Source organism: Tetrao urogallus (genome assembly GCF_951394365.1).
Source record: "Tetrao urogallus genome assembly, chromosome: 1".
NCBI lineage: Eukaryota > Metazoa > Chordata > Aves > Galliformes > Phasianidae > Tetrao > Tetrao urogallus.
In genome coordinates this window covers 8129373-8144759 of record NC_136813.1, presented here as the reverse complement: position 1 = coordinate 8144759, position 15387 = coordinate 8129373, and positions in this window count along the sequence as shown.

The window sequence follows — 15387 nt, the reverse complement described above, 5'->3', positions numbered from 1 at the left end:
GAACAGATACAAAAGGTGGGTCATCCTTATTAGTTTTACAGTCCATCAACCATTAGAAAACTGGATCTTAATTCATTATCACCAAGCTGCTGCTGACAGTTGTGGCACTACTAATATAAAGACATGTTGTTCACCTTGATTCGTGTTAGCTACATCTTCTGAATAAGACTATATGTTCTTTTGTTAGAAATTTCTGTCTCTCACTCCTTGTGTGTGGCAGCTGCATTGGTGTTAATGTGAGCTCTCAGAGCTGTCTGTCACCATCACTGCCACCAACAACTGTCATCAAATGTGCTTGTTTGCTTCTGACTATGTATGTGGATGTCCCTGTTTTCTGTTTCAAAGTTGCATGGAAAAACGTCAAGCCATCAGCTTGATGGAGCTGGTTATGTGGCCCACGTGACATTTGTATTCTCAGCTTTTGTTTGGGATTGTGAGGCCAGGCATAGAAATTATGTCTTGCAGCCAGGTGCTGAAGAGCAGATGCATTTTCTTCCCAGGGGCCAAAAGAAATGCAGCTGCAAGGACTAATAAACGTTTTTGTAATCATAGAATCATAGGATATCCTTAGTATGCTGGGTTGCAAAGAGCAAATCCTTCTGGTATCTTGTGTTGTCAGAAGTAAGGAAATGTGGGTAAGCTTGGCTATAAGTACAGAAGACAGCGGAAAACATGCTGCCTACAAAATGGAGAGGCACAGGTCTCTGCAACTTCACCTTTTCTAAGAGGCTGTAGTTTGTTAAGATGGTTTCTGTCAATGAGTGATGTGTTAAATGGAAGAAGCTTGAAATGAGAAACAAGGTATCACCTAGGAGAATAATTGCACATTTTTTAGAAATTGTCTTGTGGTGAACAAGTAGGAGCCAATCTATTTAACTCATGAAAAGAAAGTTAATAGATAATGTCATGGTTGATAATACTTTCAATGGAAACAGCTGATTGTCAGCCCAGCAAATGTATTAAAAATTCAGTGTTTTGAACCTGGATATGTAAAAAGGACAAATAAAATTTAGCTGTTTGGCAGCAAATATTGTAAATACGTAAAGCCTATTGAAGGCCATGGTGGTGTTTCCATCTCTGGAGCTGGATCATTCTGTACTTCAAGCATTTCCCCTGGTACAAGAACTGCACTGGGGAATCTGGTAATTGGTATTTGGAGGAGACCTTACCAGACCATAATAATTCATTGCTGTGACGTGAAATACAAGGTGACTTTTAGCTTCCAAAGTTGCCTGTCTAACCTGACATTACATGCTGCATCAGAAATGACAGAAGAGGCTTTTTCCTAGATTTATTTAAACTGCTAAAACTGGGGCTAAGAGTTTTATGAGTTTTATAGATCTAAGGGTCTTGGGAAGAAAATCATAATGTGCACCAGTGGATATTATTAAAATAGCAAACTTGGGAGAACGTGATACTCTGATAGCTTCTCTTTTCTCTCCTTTAATGAGCTGCAGTCAAATCTGTTGCTGTCTTTCCACTATTGCTGGAGACTTGAGAACTTGTTTGTAAAAAGAAGTTAAAACCATAGGACTGCTTCAAAAGGTTCCCGGGCTAATGTAGGACTTAGTGTCACCTTCAGGAACATTAATTTGTGTACCTCAACTATTTGGCTTTCAAAATGTGATTACAAGAAGTTTGCAGGTATTGTTAATGGAAAAGCTGCAAGGATGTAAGCTGGAGAATTTTGACACATATCTTCCTCAATTCTTATGTTTAGAAAAACACAAATGATTTTTTTTTTTTTTTTTCTGAGATGCAGAAAGATGGAATAACAAAACATTTTTTTCAGTGGTTTCATCCCTTTACCAAAATGTACAGTTTTAACTCTCATTCTTGACAATCACTGCCTTCCCCTCCGGAGTGTGACTTTTTCCACTAAATCATGCGTTGCTTCAGAAAAAAAACGTTGCTTCAGGAAAACCACATCTAGCATATGTTAAAATTCTCTTTAGGATGTGAAAGCTATCATTGCTTTCACTTTCACCTCAATAGGTGGATTATATTTAAATTTGACTCTGCTCTAGATCATCATGAGTGATAAAGACACCTTTATATAGCTGTGGCTAACTTAACATTGTGTTGAAATTGCATAGCCTCCAGAATTTTCTGAAGAGCAATGCCTGGAGCCTGCCAGGGCTGGGATGCAGTGGTGGACTAATGAATGAGGAGAAAGGTTTTGGGGCTCATCTGCACTCAGATCTGCCTGTGAGTTAGGAGGAGCTTCAGGGTGTTGCAGGAATAGGACAAGAGTATTGAAGGCCCAATTCCTGCATGCATGGCAAAACTTTGTTCATGGTATCCGCAGCATTAAGTTCAGCAAATGGTGATCTTGGTCTGTGGGTTAATGGGAGAGACATTTAAGTAGGTGCGGAAGTGCTCATCTTTGTTAAGTGCGTCAAAGCCACAGCCTCCAACATACGCATCAGTGCTGTAGGAAGTGAAGTAGCACTTGAGTTGTGGAGTGACATGTAGAGGTATGTCAGGAAGCCTGTGGGTAACACACTTGAACCCAAGCTGGTTCACTAAGACTGGTTTCCCCCAGTGCGTGTATTGTGCATGTGAATGTCTTTTAAAAGTAAAGGTGAACTCAGTTTCAAGCAGTGACTCAAGGAGAGCCAAAGCATATATAAAAAAAAAAAAAAAAAAAAAAAACATATTGTGGATGCTATGGGAATCATGTGATTTAAAAAAAAAAAAAAAAAAAAAAAAAAGTAAAAGCTTTGACTACAGTATGAAATGACAAAATGTACTTGCCTACCCCTTCTGCACAGTAAGTTTTAAGCAAAAAGGCTCTCACTCTCCTTGCCTGAAACCCAGGGTATGTTGTGTGATCAGAAGAAAGTGTCAGTGATTTTGTAGTTCAAGCAAGCTGAGATTTCCATGCTGGTTGCTATGGTTTCTAGAAGTGGCTTTAAGCTGAAGAAGTGCATGAAACATGTATGTGCATGTTTACATTTCAAAAAAAGAATTACTAGTGACCCACAAAATTAAATTGAAGGTTTCTTCTCCATGTGATCAGGTGCAGAATAGTAATAGAGCATCATTTTTTGTCAGGTCTCTCTGAATGCCAGGTAAGGCAGGATGGAGAAATGTTGAAACCCTTTTTATTCAGTCTACAGTGGAACAGGCATGTATATATATATATATATAAATATATATATATATATATATATATTTCTAATATATATATATATATATTTTTTTTTTTTTTTCTGTATTTGAGGCAGACATACATTTCTGCCAGTTATTCCTGATCTCTTCAGTTGGATTAATTGACTTGATCCTGCAGATGCCGTTTAGCATGAGATGCAGAAGGTAAATGAAGCTCTGTCTCACGGTAACATCTTGCCAAGATGACAGCTTGGTTCTTCCTTCACCCAGAAAATGTTGCTATTTGCATTTCAAGAAATATACATAGGTTTATTTTTGAAGTGATCTCTAAGATATCTCAGTAAAGGATTAAGGATTGTGTAGCAGGGCTGATAGCATTTTAGCAATACCACAGTTTTAAGCATTGTCATAAGCTTGAAAGTTATTGAAAGTGATATCTTTGCCTTAGGAGAATTTCAATAGTTTGGAAAATATTGTGCATTCTTAAATGTTCAGCAATTCCAATCTTTATGCTCTGTGTCTAATAGTGGATTTTTTTTCCCCAACATTAACCAACTGTATAGAATCCTTGTGATGTAACTAGAAAGGAAATGCAATGCATACAATGTGTATATTTAAGAAAGAATAACAACTCACATCTTGTTTGGAAACCTTTTCCAATATTTCTTCAACATTTTTGACAATAATGTTACATATATGTAAAGGTGGCCACCTCTACTGTTCTGTTTAGCATTTAGCTAGAATAAATATGATTTTTTGGTCTGGAGCGTATGCCATAAAATCATGGAATGATTTGGGTTAGAAAGGACCTTTAAGACCATCCAGCTCCAGCCCCTGCCATTGGCTGGTTGCCCCCCACCAGCCTGAGTCCCATCCAGCCTGGCCTTGAGCACCTCCATGGATGGGGCACCACAGCTCTCTGGGCAGCTGTGCCAGTGCCTCACTGCCCTCGCAATGAATTTCTTTCTAACATCTAACCTGAATCTACCAACTTTTAGTTTAAAACCATTCCTCCTTGTCTACTTGCTATCTGACTGTTCAAAGTCAGTCTCCCTTTTGTTAAAAGCTCCCTTTATATATCGAAAGGCCTCAATGAGGTCTGCTCAGAACCTTCTCTTCTACAAGCCGAACAATCCTCAGCGTTTCTTCTTAGGAGAGGTGCTCCATCCCTCTCATCATCTTCATGCAGTCCTTCTCTGCAGGGTTGCTCTCAATAAGATCTTCTCTCAGTCTGTATACTTGCTTGGGATTGCTCTAAGATGTACGTAGGATTCCCTAAGGTATTTCCAGCCTGAGTATCTCAGAAGAATTAATCTTCCTGAAAATAGATGTGCTGGGACCACTGAGAGGCCTCAACTTCACCTGGGAACCAGAGTACCAGAAGCACCAGTCTCCTGGCTTTTGGCTTGCTGCTTTGTCATTCTTGCTCCCAGTCCTTTTGTGAGCCCCACTTTTGCACTGTACTTTCAGTTTTGCTAAATCTCCTCAGCCCTCAAAATTGTGGCCCTATTTTGGTAACTTTTCATCTCAGCCTGTAACTTTTTAGGCATAAGCAACCTTGCTCAAATAGCAGAATATTTGTGAATAGGGAGAGGACAAAGTCTGCAGTCTGTATTATGCTATCACTTTGCACAATGATTGCCTTCTAAATCTCATACATTAATGAGGTTGTTGAGGATGTGAATTTTATCTCTCAGTTATGTTTCTACCTCCTTTCTTGAAGCCCTCTATTAACCTTGGGATTATATGTGTGCATTTAAATCAGTAGGATAATAACTTCAGGAAATGACATCCAGTTGTATGTATGCTGGGAGAGAATCAATTACAAGAAATGGACTAAAAGGCCAAATCAAATACATAAAACTTGGCAGTAGGATGATAAAACATAACCAATGCAATGCTTTTGTTTTCCACAGAATGTGTTGTTTTTTGTTTTGTTTGGGTTTGGTTTTTTTTCTGCTCGAGGAAAGAAATAGAAATAGAGTGATTGCATCTTTCTGACTGCTTGGGGGCTGATTTTTCAGCTGCGACATTGAGAAGTTCATTTTTTTCCTTTTTAATTAAAGAGGCTGGTGAAGCAAAAACTTAATGTTATCTCTCTTACCCATTTGGATTGTATAGATTTGTAATAGCAGCATTAGGATTGCTCTAAATGGAAAATGAATGGGACTGACTGGGTGTGGAAACACCAGGAGTGACAGTGGGGGATGAGCTTTAAGGAAGGCAAGTGCATTAGTTGACAGTGCATTGAGTTCCCAGCACAGCTGCATCAAGTCCTTCAGGATACATGGCACAGGTCACAAAGGGCAACATAAAAGAGGCGATGATTAGGAAAAGGAAGGAGAGGGGATGGGAGGGAAGGGGAGGGAAGGGGAGGGAAGGAGAGAAGAATAAAGAAAGACACACCTTTTTATGTCACTGAGGTAGTGTCAAGAAGAAAAGGACAAATCTTTCTAAACAGTAGCATCTAAGCAAGAAGACCAGATACTTTAATAGGTAAGTACCTCCTTTGGTAAGTGTGAAAGGAGAACTGACTTCAACGGATGAAGGGAAGGCTGAAGTACTGAGTTTTGCCTCGGTCTTCACTGGCGGCCACGATTCTAATATTTCTCACATCCACAAGCCCTGCATCCCTGAATCTCTAGGTTCTGGGGCTGTAAATCCCAACCCCCCCCACCTCCCAACTGTAAGGGCAGAGCAAGTCCGAAACCGCCTCATGAGACTGAATGTGTACAAGTGTATGGGGCCGGATGGCGTGCATCCCAGGGTTCTGTAGGAGCTGGCTGAGGTGGTTGCCAAGCTGATCTCCATCATATTTGAAAAGTCGTGGCTGTCAGGTGAGGTCCTGGATGACTGGAGGAAGGGTCACATCACTCCCATTTACAAGAAAAGGAGCAAGGAGGACCTGGGGAACTATAGTCCGGTGAGTCTCACCTCTGTACCTGGGAAGATCATGGAACAGATCCTCCTGGATGACATGCTTGATCACATGAGGAATGAGCGTGGAATCCCAGACATCCATACAGACTGGGAGGGGTGGTCCTTGAGAGCAGCCCTGTGGAGAAGGACCTGGGGGTCTTAATGGGGATGAAAAACTTAACTTGAGCCAGCAGTGTGACCTTGTGGCTCGGAAAGCAAATGTTATTCTGGGCTCCATCAGAAGAGGGGTGGCCAGCAGGGAAGGGAGGTGATTGTACCTCTCTATTCTGCTCTTGTGAGGCCCATCTGGAGTACTGTGTCCAGGTCTGGAGCCACCAGTACAAGAAAGACAGGGAGCTGTTGGAGAGGAGGAGGAGAGCTGCAAAGATGATCAGGGGACTGGAGCAGCTCCCCTACGAAGACAGGCTGAGGGAGCTGGGCTTGTTCAGCCTGGAGAAAAGAAGGCTGCGGGGTGACCTCATTGCAGCTTTTCAGTACCTAAAGGGAGCCTACAGACAGGAGGGGAATCAACTCATTGAAAGGGTAGATAGCAGCAGGACAAGGGGAAGTGGTTTTAAGTTGAGAGAGGCAAGATTTAGGTTGGATATCAGTGGGAAGTTCTTTACAGAGAGAGTGGTGAGGTGCTGGAACAGGCTGCCCAGAGTGGTAGTGGATGCCCTGTCTCTGGAGGTGTTCAAGGTCAGGTTGGATGGGGCCCTTGGCAACCTGGTCTGGTGTTAAATGTGGAGGTTGGCAGCCCTGCATGTGGCAGGGGGGTTGGAGATTCATGATCCTTGAGGTCCCTTCCAACCTAAGCCATTCTGTGATTCTGAAGTCATTGAATCACAGAGAGGTTTGGATTTGAAGGGTGCTTTAATATCATATAGCTCCAACACCCCTGCTGTGGGCTAGGATACCTTCCACTAGGCCAGGCTGGTCAAAGCCCCATCCAGTCTGGCCTTGGACACTTCCAGGGGTGGACATTCACAGTTTCTCTGGGCAACTCTGCTTCATAGAGGTGGAACAGAATGGGGAGGCCAAAGTTCATAAATGACCATTTTCAGATCCTAAAACAGTACATCATCTAAAAGCAGCAGCTGAAAGCTAATCTAAGAAGGATGAGGAGCTTATGAAGGTTGAGTTGCTGGCATGCCTTTCCTTCCTGTTGCTTCAAGGAAATCTGGCCAAAGCACAGGTATGCGTGAGTATAGGTATGCAGGCTATTTGAACATACATCATGACTCTTGTGAGAGGACAGGTATGAAAGTATTGTTCTACATTCTAAAATAAAATCACTGTCCCCCTTATAAATCTCCATTGAGATATGCTCCACTGCTGCTACAGTGAAGCAAAGTTAATTACTACAAAATCTTTGGTTTAAGAATTCAGCTACAGATCTCCAAGTACAGCCCCTTTCCTGAGTGTTAATTTGAGTGGTGGAATTTGAGCTGGCTGGAATACACCAGAAGCAGCTCTGCCTGTTTTGTAAAGAGACCACTCTGTTAAACCTTCCATTAAGTAAAATCGCTTGCTGCTTTTATAGGAAATGCTTGCTCCAAGAAGGAAATGGCTTTTCTCTGTGCTTTACATTTGTGGCAGTGTTTTGCAGCTGTTATCTGTGGGCAGTGTCAGGGCACTACTTGGCCAAGACCACACAAAGACAACAGAAATGTTCAGTCAGAACAGGCTATTCCTGTGTCTGTGTGGGGCAAGAGTCATTAGACTTGGAAACACAGTGTCGTTTTTAGTTGCATTAATGAAAAATGAGATCCCAATTCTGGCAAAAAAAAAAAAAAAAAAAAAAAAAAAAAAAAAAAAAAAAAAAAAAAAAAAAAAAAAAAAAACAGTAGGAATGAGTTTTTCAGTTTTTGCTATGTTATTAATACATAAATATATTAATGTTTAAGGCTTCTGCATATATAAAGCATCTGTAAACGGAGATGAAATGGACATGGACATGCAATCAGATCACAGAATCACAGAATTGTAGGGGTTGGAAGGGACCTCCAGGGATCATCAAGTCCAACCCCCCTGCCGAAGCACGTTCCCTACAGCAGGTCACACAGGCAGGCATCCAGGCAGGTCTTGAACATCTCCAGAGAAGGAGACTCCACCACCTCCCTGGGCAGCCTGTTCCAGTGCTCCGTCACCTCACTGTAAAGAAGTTCTTGCGCACGTTTGTGCGGAACTTCCTATGCTGCAGTTTCCGGCCGTTTCCCCTTGTCCTGTCTCCACTCACCACTGAAAAGAGTCCGGCCTCGCCATTCTGCCCCCCACACCTTAGATATTTATAGACCTGGATCAGGTCCCCTCTCAGTCTTCTTTTCTCAAGGCTGAACAGACCCAGTTCACTCAGCCTTTCTTCATAGGAGAGATGCTCCATGCCCTTCACCATCTTCGTGGCCCTCCGCTGGACTCTTTCCAAGAGATCCCTGTCTTTTTTGTACTCAGATCTCAGCCTTAGCTCCTCATACAAGTGAAAAGCTGTGGCAATGCATTTCTAATATGTTTGAAAAGTTGTTTTTTCTTTTAAATTAACAATTATTGGTAACCTATTTGCGTACAAAAATGTACAGAATTATTATACTTTCTTGGGAAAAAAATGGGGAACAAAGCTTGTTTTTATTGTGTTTTTGGTGTTTTTTTTTTTTTTTTTTTTTTTTCCTTAAAAAATCAACCTTTATCTCTGCAGGTAGAAAGCAATTTCTTTTTTTCTTGACCTTTCTCACGAAAGGAGCAATAATAATGTTTCACAGTTGTGCCTGTGAATGGCAGTGTGATGTGTTCCCAGAAGGTAATAGGTGCACAGTTCAATATGTTTCTACAGCTCTGCATTATGTAACAAGAATAGAGGTGGCTGCTTATTTAGAAATTCTCTGAACTGTTGCATTCCATTTGCATGTTATTCTCTTACATCTGAACACTGGAGATGAGCCTCTGAGAAGACACAGTGAACATCAGTAATGACTGGGTACCACTATGTCCATCCGTGATTCCATCTTTTGAATAACGGTAGAAAACTCTTCAATAAGCTGAGGTGAATTTCTGCTAAAGGTAAGTTGTCACTGTAAGGAAGAAACCAGGACGGACAGTGCAGGAAATTGTTTATGATTTTCAAGCATTTTATTCTCAGGCAGATAAATGCTACTTACAGTGAGCTAATCCTGATTCCCTGCCCCATGTTACTGATGTCATTGCACTCCTCAGGCTGCCAAACACCAGTCTTAGTGAGTAGAGGGCAGGATTTGTCCTCCCTGTTTGGGCAGATGGATGCCCATGGGTTTGAGAACTTCATAAGCATCCCAGATAGATGTTGAAAATTGCCCTCAGTACTGGCTGTTTAGCACAGCTTCTGTGCTTTTCACAGGTGTTTTCAGAATTAAGGGTTATTGTTTATATAAGGGTTTATTATTCTAAACTGTGAGGGTTGCTCGAAAAGTAATACCTTCTATGTTATTATGTTGGCCCATGACATCATAGGCAGCTGTTGGTGGTATGGCAGTAGGGGTTCAACCTTCCCACCAATATTCTGTTATGTTTTGTTGCTGTGTGACAGATGGCAGCAGAGGTCAGTCTGACAAATGGTGTCTGACGGGAAAGTGTGTATGAAGCAAAGGTATATCACTGAATCCCTCCGTGTGGAAAGAAAGGCACCCATTGACATTCATCAGTGCTTGCTGAAGGTTTTTGGAGACCTAACAGTGGATGTGAGCACACTGAGGCGGTGGGTGGTGCGTTTCAGCATTGGTGACAGCAACAGTGGGTCACTTCCACTGCTGCAGATTTGTATGTGTGCAGCATGCAGCTCTTGTTCATCACTGGCAAAACATGCACAGCTAATGGTGGTGACTGTGTCAAAAACTAGCGTTTTGTAGCTGAGAATTTGCTCTATCAGACAGTGTTATTGTGTTCCTTGTGTGTGTTGCAGTTTCCATGAATATAAATAGGAGGAATTACTTTCAGTGCAACCTAAGTATTTTCCTAGAGAGCCTTTAGTCGGTGTTTATAATAATTTTTATAGGTCTGTCCTTTTCTGTTGACTTTGTGTACAGCTTGGTTTGGATCAGTATGTGCTTTACAAAACCTGTCAGTAGGGCCTCAGGAAAAGGAAGCCATTGGCACTGGTCACCCCAGACTGCTGTATGATGCTATAAAACGCCACAGAAATTACCAGAAAAGTTACCCGTAATCTCACAGAAACCAAACACTACAAAGAGAAATGCTGAGCAGAAATAGCAGAGAAGGGGACTGGTGCAGACTTAACAGCCCAATTCCTTACCATCTCTACATATCATTTACCTAATGACATTTTGCACAGATAAACTGCCCAGCATAATGAAGAGTTGTAGAGCCCTCACACTACTGCTCGTTTTCATGAGCAGGAATCTCCTAATTAATCATCTTCTTGTGCCTACTTGATTTTCAGCCTCCCCAGACATAACGTGTAATGGCACTGAAGAATGAATCTGACCTGATGGCAATATGAACTTCTGTTAACAAATTCATTGCACCAATAATCTGATTAATTCAGCATAACAGTCAGTTATTGAACTCCATAGATCTCAAATTTATCTGACTACAAGGCACTGTGGATACTTCTGTGAAGTGCTTCAGACCACACAGAATCAGGCTCTCTGGACATTGTTATTTCATGGCAAATATTACTATGGAGTCCATTCCAGTATGGTAAAGCTCTCTTGAAGGCTTTGTTTTGCACACCATCCCCTCTGAGATAGTTACAGTAGGAGACAAATGAAGCAAATAGGATTGCAGCTGACGGTGCCATATGAATAAATTGCCTCTTCCTGTGAGTGTGATTAAACATTGGAGCAAGTTACCCAGAGAATGGAAAGTCTCCATCCCTGAAGATACACAAAACCTGGCTCTAAGGCCCTAAGCACCTTGCTATCACTGACTTTGTTCTGAGGATGGTAGCTGGACTCAATGACCTCCAAAAGTACCCCTCTACCTCAACAATTCTGCAATCTTGTAATATTTTAAAGAACAGCAAATATGACATACGAACTGTACCTTTGAAGAACCCTGTTTGAATATGCAGTATGGGGACTCAGTGGAAATTCTTTAAACCAATGTGTATTCATTTCAGATCTATCTTTATACTTGTTCCTGCACATAAAGTCAGCAGTGCAAGATGAGCACCACAAGAGAATGATCATCTCCAAGAATCAGACTTGAATCTGTGTGAATCAGATAGAAATTCTTCTGATGTGGCTCAGTTCTGTTCTAAAAGGTGATGCTGTCCTGTTGAGGACACAGTAGACAAACTTTCTTCTTTAGACCACACCCATCTGTAGTACTGCATCACACAATTAATCACAATTAATTCACAGTAATTGGAGAGAGTTGAAACTGCTGTACTGTCAGGTTGACCCAGATTTTTGTTGGTAGCTCTGAAATATCAGTTCTACAAATAATGTGGCAGTTAATACTACAGCCTCATTGAGTGCTCTTACACTTTCCTTTTGACTCTGAGGCACAACAGTTTGTTTGGAACTGGCACATTTAGGACTAATTCTGTGCTTTCACTGCCATTTAACCTCAGGGAGAAGCCATTTTTCTTTTCCCAGAGTATTGCTGATGCCTATTATTAGATTTTATCCAGTGGTAGACATTGTGCTCCCACTTGTTATTGTCCTTTTTGAGTTACACTGTGTTCATGTATTCCCAGGTGATTGCTCAAATGTGGTTAGTGTAAAACACACTGCTACCCATCTAAGATTTTGCTGCAGGTTCTGAAGGGTAGACCTTAACTTTCATTTTATTAGGTTGTGTAGATTTGTGTGAGAGTATTAAAAAAAAAAAAAAAAGCCTCACAATTACAAATTCTTCTTAGAGGGTATCCAGGTAATCATTTTTGGTTCTTGCCTTGAGATCTGACTTTGCAGAATCCCTAGTGCTAGAAACAGGTCCACTGCTGTCAGGTGCAGATTTCCTCAACCACTGGTTCAGACAAGTCTAAGAATCTTTAAAGGGATTGTAACTGCTAGAGGGAATGTTTTCAGTTGTATGTTTAGAGGTGTTGTTCCTGAGATAAATCAGAGACTGCTATAGACTCTTTGTGCCAGCCAGACTCTTTTTTTGGTTGGACAGCTGGAACATAATTCTCAGGAAGTAGCATTTGGGCATGCCCATATTATTATGCTATGGATAGAGCGCTTTCAGCTGTGGTGTAGATTGGACTTAAAATGAGTGAGAATAACTGAGTGCAAAAGATAAAACAATAATTTGGCATCTAATCGTAATAGCAAGCTAAATGGTATCTCCATTGGTTGCATAAGCATTTGTTTAGATATTCCCTGAGAGTTCTTTCCTGATAAAGTGTATTTTCTGCTAAGTTAATTATAAGTTAGGAAGATCATAATTTAATCAAAGGAGAGCTCTAGCCATATTTGACAAGTCAGTAAACATTCCACTATGGGTATGATATGTTTGATAAGTCAATAGTAATTTTAATCAGGGTAACAACTGGAATGGAAGAGAGGAAAATGCAAGCTAATTATACCCTTTTTGTCTAAAAATAAAACTGGGGGAATTGCACCGTTTTGTTAAAACAATCTGTTTATCTGTACGGGGTTATTCTTGTCATAATTAGCCATTCTTCGAATGAAGTCAGTGAATATGTTGTGTCTATATTCCTATGTGAACTAAGGGAAAACTCCAGTTCCTATGTGAACTAAGGGAAACAGTGAATTAATAAAAGATGAACTGTATTCTGTGCAGCTAACCACTTAGCATTTGATCCATACCCTAGGATTAATTGGGATGTGAAAAACTGGCAGAAATCTGTACAGAACTGCAATGTTTCATATCAGTTTTTTTATTGTATTTTGTTGCTGGCAGAGATTTTGTTTGTTTTTACGAACTCAATAAGGTAATCTAATCTATGAATTTTTACATTTATATATATATATATATATACACATAGGCATATATATGTACCTCATATCTCAGACTCTTTCAAGATTTTCAAAGCTACCAGGTGTAACTGTAATAGCTGTGATATGAAAACAGCCAATTAGATGCTCATTCTTTAAGTACAAATATTTGTAATGATATAATAGTTCAGTAATATTTTAAATCAATTTCCTCTGCCAAAAACTGTTACCTTGTGGTTTTAATATTTCAGACAACATTGTCATTTTTTAACAGGCCTTGTTCTCAGTCAGAAGTGAAGTCTTTTTCTGTGGTATGTGCCACACAAAGATAAGGAGTGATAAACTCCAGAACGCACCCATGTTGTCCACGTCTCCTGACAATGTAATTGCACCCTCAATTTTATCACTTCTTCCAGAGAAAAAGATCTCTACTAATGTCAGGGAAATAGTGAAACATTCTTGATGATTATGACTGTAAACCAAGTGTAGTTTTATGCTGTGGCTAACATACAGACAACTGTCCCTTAATTTGATGGAAATTCCTTGAGTATTATTGTTTACAATGGAAGTGTATTGAGTTTGCACAAATTCCTGCAAATTAAAACAGAACATTGGTATACTTTATTAATGTTAATATAGGTACTAAAATTGAGGTAGTAGAGTGTGGGATGACACTGTTGTTGCAAATAGAATACTAGTTAGGGAATATAAAAATCATAGAATCATTTGAGTTGGAAGGGACCCTCAGAGGAAATCTAGTCCTATCCCCCTGCAATGAACAGGGACATCTACAGCTCATTCCAGTGCTCAGAGCCTGAACCAGCCTGACCTTGAGTGTCTCCAGAGATGGGATGTCACCACAACTGTGGGCAAAATAAAACAGCATAGTTGGAATTGTATTGTCATGTAGGGTATTTTCAAATTATTATTTTTATTTATTTATTAAAGCTTAAAATGCATTTGTTTACTAGAGGAAACAGACAACCAAGATATAATCACTAAAACATAAACTAAATCCATGTTTAAACCTGTTCTTATTGCCTGAGGGTTGTTAAACAACCCAAAGTAAGGCCCAGAGTCATCATCTGGTTCTCCCAGCTTGACGAGTTACTTTGTGTTAGTTGAGCTATGGTAACTACCTACCTGTGGGTGGCCAATGCAAACTAATATGGTTTATATCAACTGCCCTCAATATGGCCCTCAGTGAAGACCATGTCTTCTCCTGGATGATATGCTTGCTCACATGTGGAATGAGCATGTCATCCAAAACAGCCAGCACGGCTTCACCAGGGGAAGGTCATGCTTGACCAATCTGGTGGCCTTCTATGATGGAGTGATGGTGTCGGTGGACAAGGGAAAGGCGAATGATGTCATTTACCTGGACTTGAGCAAGGCCTTTGACATGGTTCCCCATCACATCCTTATCTCCAAATTGCAGGGATGCGGATTTGATGGCTGGACCACTCAATAAGAAACTGGTTGAAAGGCCACAGACAGAGGGTGGTCATCAATGGCTCTGTGTCCAGGTGGAGGCCGGTAACGAGCAGCATCCCCCAGGGCTCTGTCTTGGGACCGGTGCTCTTCAACATCTTTATCAGTGACATCGATGACAGAATTGAGTGCACTCTCAGCAAGTTTGCTGATGACACCAAGCTGAGTGGTGTGGTTGACACAATGGAAGGAAGGGATGCCATTCAGAGGGACCTCGAGAGGCTGGAAAGGTGGGCCTGGGTGAAACTAATGAGATTCAACACAGCAAAGTGCAGAGTTTTGCACTTGGGCCGGAGGAATCCCAGGCATCCGTACAGACTGGGAGGAGCGGTCCTTGACAGCAGCCCTGTGGAGAAGGACCTGGGGATCCTGATGGATGAAAAACTTAACATGAGCCAGCAGTGTGCTTTTGCAACTCGAAAAGCAAATGGTATCCTGGGCTCCATCAGAAGAGGGGTGGCCAGCAGGGACAGGGAGGTGAATGTCCCTCTCTACTCTGCTTGTTATGAATGCCCTGTCCATCTCTAGAGGTGTTCAAGGCCAGATTGGATGGGGCCCTGGGCAGCCTGGTCTAGAATTAAATGTAGAGGTTGGTGGCCCTGCGTGTGGCAGGGGGGTTGGAGATTCATGATCCTTGAGGTCTCTTCCAACCCAGGCCATTCTGTGATTCTGTGAAGACAGAGTGCATGATATATGTTCCAGGCTGAGCACACTTCCCCGGGACAGCAAATCATTGAGTTGTAGTAACCTGCTTGTGTGCCTGAAGGGATCAGACACTGTTGTCAAACTAGTCTTGCAGTGATCATTTAAGACACAGCCAGCCTGAATTGTCTGACTTGCTTGATGGTAGTGCTTGTCATATCTTCAGCAGAGCTGTGTAAACAAGCAGTAGTTCCATACCTCTCTGTCCTGCTGCCTTTATATGCCAACTAAGCCAAAACAGTATGGACATAGCATTCAGGAGGTG